Consider the following 6000-nt stretch of genomic DNA (forward strand, 5'->3'; position numbering starts at 1 on the left):
AAAAAAAACTCCCTATTTTTTTTTTTTGAAAACCCTTACAAGAAATTGAAAAAAATAATCGTAAACTTGATCAACGTAACTAGTAAATTTTTATGAATTGCACTGGTTTTTTATTTTGATTTTTTTTTTATTCTCATTAAAATTCTCGCGAATTATTCGTTAGAGTGTGTGTCATCGGTGAGGGACATTCGTCGGTTAGCATATGGATTTTGGCTAATATTAACAATCGGCCCATGGGCGTAATTTCCAGACCTTAGATTGGCCATTCCGCGGGCTGGCTGCCCAGCTCACAGACGGTGCAAAACATTTGCCTATGGTCTCCGGACTGAGCAATTTTGCCAACGAGGCTTAACATGCGGTATTATCGTGAAATGGCACGATCCCTTAGAACACACTAAAAAAATAGCTTTCTACCAAGCTTGAAGAGGTTAATTTAACGTGACATTAGTTTGCCTTCAACTTTTCATGGGGGCAATACGAGATCACACGTGGGCGAATAGTGGTGTCGTAGTGAAATGACAGACTCACTCGGGACAAATTCAAAGAATAGCTTTTTACTAATCAGGAGGAGGTTACTTAAGCGCCATGTCGGTTCGCCTTCAAGTCTTAGTGTAGGCAACACAGGCTCCCATGTGATCGAATAGTGGTATCATCCTTCATATTCAAATCGCCCCTTTCGGCAAACTCGTTGTAGTCATGAAAGCACGAGCAGAGGAAGGAAAGAGAAGGGAAAGGAAGGAAATGAAACGAGAAAGGAGAAGAAGAAGGGAAGGAAAAGAGCAAAAATAAGAAGGAAAGAAAAAGAGGAAGGATGGAGAATGTTAAAAGAGAACATGGGGTAGGAAACACTGGAAAAAAAGTCGCTTGGATCTAGAGTCTAGACTCTCAATACCATTGACAAGGAAGAATACTCTTGATTTAATCCGATTTTTCCTCTTGATTTGGGCGGATTTCCTTTGGATTCAAGCAAAAAATTCGTTTGATCAAGAGTATTTTTTCTTGTCAATGTTTTTAAGAGTCTGGATTCTAGATCCAAGCTACTTTTTTTCCAGTGAAGGATAAGGAATTCAAGAAAAAAAGAAAGAGAGAAGAAGGTGAATTGAAAAGGAAAAAAGGAAAGAAGAGGAAGGGGTCGAAGAAAAAAGGAAGGAAATGGAAGGAAGAGAAATCGGATGTATCCGATGGGAGAAAAAAGAAGATTTGAGTGAGAGGAAGAAGTGGAATAGAGGTATGTCATCGTGCAATTTTACGCTTCCTCATAACATATAAAAATAGCTTCTTACAATGTCAGTTCGCCTTCGATTTCAATATAAGCAACACACGCTACACACCTCTAGCATGCTTATCTACTTAGGGCGTGTCTGAGGTAAATGATACCCTAGCCGATGGGAGTTATTTCAACTTTTTGTGGCAATTCGGTGGGGGCTTTTCCTCAGGACTGCCTTAGGTGGCTCGCCAATTGGACGTATTTCTGCTAAAAAGAACTATGTTACACGTAATCCCTATGCACATGGTTCCTTTTAGCATAAATAAAAATATGTTCAATTATGGTAATGAACTTTAATCGCTTTTATTATAATGTGAGGAAAATGGGGGGGGGGGGCGGAAAATTCCATCTCCAATAAAATGACGATTTTTTGTTGTTTTTTTTTTATAATGAAAAAAATCGTGTCAGATGTTGAGCAAAAAATCCTAGTAGTGTTACTGTTACTTACGGTATTACTGCAATATATCGCAACATCCCAGTTCGAAAATCCCACTCGGGATCCTGAATATCCTCGTTCAAAGCGGCAAGGCTGAGCGAGGCCGGTTCCAGGGGATGTGGGTTGGCGGCGTCGTTGGCTGTGGCATAGTTATTCCGTTTTCATGGCTCCCCGAGGACTCCTTTGCTCCACCGCCCCCGCCCTCCCTCCCCTCCCTCCCCTCGCCCCACCCCGCCCTCCTGCTCCAGTGCAGATTTATAGCTCGGCTCACTCACGTCACATCTTGAGGCCCCCCTCCCCCTCCGCCGGAGAAAAAACTCACTCTGTCAACCGGAATCTCGCTCTCGGTCTTGCTCCCAGTCCCAGATGTTGAAATTAAAGCTCTTCTTTCGTATACAGAACTTCAGCTTCAAGAGCGTTGCGATGGTTTAACTTCAAAACAGCGTAACTTATGAAGGCCTAGATACACACGGCGATTAATCGCCGCGATTAAAAGACGGAAGCCAATGGAGAGCCTTGATGCGATATATCGATGTTAATGGATCGAAATCAAGGCTCTTCATTGGCTTCCGTCTTTCAATCGCGGCGATTAATCGCCGTGTGTATCTAGACCTTCAGCAGTATTTTTTTCTGCACCTACACCAGCGATCAAAGCGAGAAACATCGAAGGCAAAGAGGGAATAGAGCGATCCTATTGGTTGAAACGGGTGGTTATTATTGACTAGGGGGAAACGATGGAAAAGTTGCGGGGTTCCTCGTGGGTTGCCGTTAGTTACCTAAATAGGTACTGGTACTTTTCTCTTTTGCCCATTGCAACCACCCTTTTCAACCAATAAGATCGCTCCATTTTCCCGTCGTCTTTTTGCCTATCGCTTATTGAACTACATTTTGCAATTTGGAACTATAAATTCTAGCCCGGTTGAAAAACAACGTATGTGCCATTAGTTTCCCAATGCACATAAGTGTTTTTCTAGAAGAGCCAGAATTTATAGTTCCAAATTGCAAAATACAGTCCTATTGTCCATCAGTTCCAATAATCACTCCACAGGAGAGGTGTTTTCCTCCAAAAAGAGTGAATATTCGCGTATATTTTCTGAATCAATCAGAAACTGACATGGAAAAACACAGATTTCGTTTCTGAGTTTAGCTATTGTTACGTTACTAATTCTATATACTAACTGCGCTTAAGTGTGTGGTTTTTTTCTCTTTTCCTTTTTCTTTTTTTTCTTTTTTTTTCAAAACTCCCGAGGTGGGTGGATTTGTACTGCGTAATGACTTCCAATCGCAAAATAATAGCGCACACTTTTCTTTCACGGAAAAGAACATGCCAACATCGTGGTCTTGAGATATTCTCTAATTTTTCTTCACTATTGCGCGCCTCAAGACAAGGCATTACGAGGCATTTTTTCAGTTCAAAATTAGATGAAGAACGAATCACAGAACGAGAAGCCTGGAAATCAACCTCTAAACGAGTAGAGTCTCGAGTGTTGACAGTGCACTACAGAAACAATGCACGATGCAAGTTTCAGCATATAAGTGTTGCATGTGGCGCTTTCAATGTCAATTTGGAGTCGCAGAACGCTCTGATATGTCGGGAAAACGGCTTGATAGGTACCTTTAATTCGTCGCTCGGCTGACATAAGGGCGTAACTGCATAGCGAGATGTCGTTAAAATTAATAAACCGTATGGACGATATGGCTCATCGCGAAAAATAGTTACGCCCAGTGTCAGCCAAGCGACAAATTGTCGATTTGGGCAAATGGTAACATACCTACTTGCGGCAAACTTAAGATTAACATTTCTCAAACTTTAAAGACACCGCAACTCGCGTGGATGACGGCGCAGAGATACAACTATTCGTGCTTGATTTATGTCCGTGTTGCATCTGCAAAATTGAAGGCGCGAGGCGTGACCGCGGAATGCTCTGCTCTATGCTGCTAGTGAGGTACACCGAGAAAAAAGCTTCGGTCTTGTGAACCGAATGTGCGGTGTTCAATATCGGCCGTGTTGTTCGGTTCATGCAACCGTTCTCTCGGTTCTGGGAACCGTATCCTCGGTTCATGTAGCTGAGCATTCAAACCGAACAGTAATAACAAAAAAAACTCGGTTGCACGAACCGAAGATACGGTTCGCAGAACTAAGAGAACGGTTACAGGAACTGAACAATACGGCCAATATTGAACACTGCACATTCGGTTTATACGGCCAAATTTTCTTTTCTCAGTGTATCGCTCTGATTTGGGGGAAAATTAAAAAACGAGGCCGGATTACGTCTTTCCTCGGTGGCGTTGCTCACGTAGCCCTTGAAGAACCATGATAAATAAGACAAGACTCAACATAGAAGGAGAGAAAGAGAAAGGACGCTCGTTGATGACGGCGTAGAGATACAACTATTCGTACTTGATGGATGTCAGTGTTGCATGTATAAAATTGAAGGTGCGATGGCGGCGCGAAGCGTGAACTTCCAATACTCTTCTCTATTCTGCCAACGAAGTTATTCTCACATTTAAGAAAAACGATTAAAAACGAGGCTCGATACGTTTTTCTTATCTTCGGCTGTATTTTTAAAACAATAAATAAGAACAAATTTAAAAAATAGGGCGTTTTCAAAATAAGTCAAAAACGTTCTGCATCACTCCCATGAGAGCGTTTTCAGGGTCGCCACAGTTATAGAAAATGGAATCCTCTGACATTTCCCTGATTTTCCTGACACATTTTGGTAAAATTCCCTGACAATTGAATGTATGCCACATCATGGATGAAAATACCTACATAATTATAGAATACGAGGTCTGTAACCCTTCAAGAACCACTACAAATAAGACAAATAGAACAAAGTCAACATAGAAATAGTTCAAGAGAAAGGACGATCGTTGATGACGGCGCAGAGATACAACTATTCGTGCTTGATGGATGTCCGTGTTGCATGCACAAAATTGAAGGCGCGATGGCGCGTGCTGTGACATTGCAATGTCTTAGCCTCTTATAGGACGAGCCTGCTGTCTTCAGATTTCCGAAATATTACCCTTATGTGTTTATTGTTCTCGAAATGACCTTCTAAGAGGCACGAAGCATCCAATGGGGGGGGGGGGGTAGGCTCGCATTACCCCTTGCCTTTGGATTGAGCTGTGTACCATATTCGATTTTTGATATTTCCCCATATTTCAAGCTATGGTAAAGAATCGATTAAGGTGTTCGTTGCGAACACCCTGTCTATCGATTCTTTTCCATAGGTTTAAATAACAGATTAATCGATTATATCGCAAAGCACGACACGCCACTGAATTTGGCAGTATAATGTTCTTGAATAATTATTACTGAGAATATACTTTCTGCTAATCTACATGTTATACGAGCGATGAAATGCGATTGGGTGACACGGCGGACAGCCGCTTGAAGGAATTAAGGTTATGATATTAATAAGATATGATTTAATTCCGAAATAGAATTTATTCAGTTTTACAGCACTGAGACGAACACGGCGTTAAGCTACAGAGAAGGATCTGGACTGACTAAAGACAAAGGCAAGATGAGGGGTTGGTGATCTGGTCCGCGCAGTCGCAGCTGCGTGGGAAGCGCATAGCCCCAAAAGTCGTAAAAAATCTCAAGGGCACAAGTGCAGGAGGGATGGTCCCTTTGCTGCGTTGTCAGATTAATTATTGCATATCTCCAACACGCCCCCTCAAGAATTAATCTGATTCTTGCTTGATTTGACTATGTTGCTCTGTTGAACTGCGATGCCGTGCTGCAATCGTCCTCAAGTGCCAACTCTGGGGTGATGCTTACGATCCACCATTCGGTGCTGCATGGATGAAGGGAAACCCAGGAAAACCTCCACCAGATCGTGTACTTGCTGTTACTATGAGTTCTACTCCAAGTCCAAAAACTCGACTGATTGAACTCCAAGACTGGTAACAGCTTGATCATCATATCGGCCAGCTAATTTCCTGTGAACACATGTACGAAATCAATGACCTTATTTTGACGTCCTCTCACCACGTATAATGCACGTTCATATTTTGATATCACGTGGCAAACTAGATTCTTAAATTTATGTATGCAATCCTCGTACCTAAGTTGCAATGGGCTTCGTCGTACTCGCTTTGGTGTTGACAAAAATCACTTTTGACCAGTGAGAATCTACAACTGCTTTACCTGCATTTATTCTGCCTCCACCAAAGAAGCCGTCACAGATTTCAGATTCTCTGTGTTCCAACATATGATGCAGTTTTAAATAATAATGCAGATGAATTTCTCTTTCTCTCACTTTCAATTCGAAAAGTCCTTTTGTTATTC

The sequence above is a fragment of the Bemisia tabaci genome, chromosome 4, assembly GCF_918797505.1.
Source record: "Bemisia tabaci chromosome 4, PGI_BMITA_v3".
NCBI lineage: Eukaryota > Metazoa > Arthropoda > Insecta > Hemiptera > Aleyrodidae > Bemisia > Bemisia tabaci.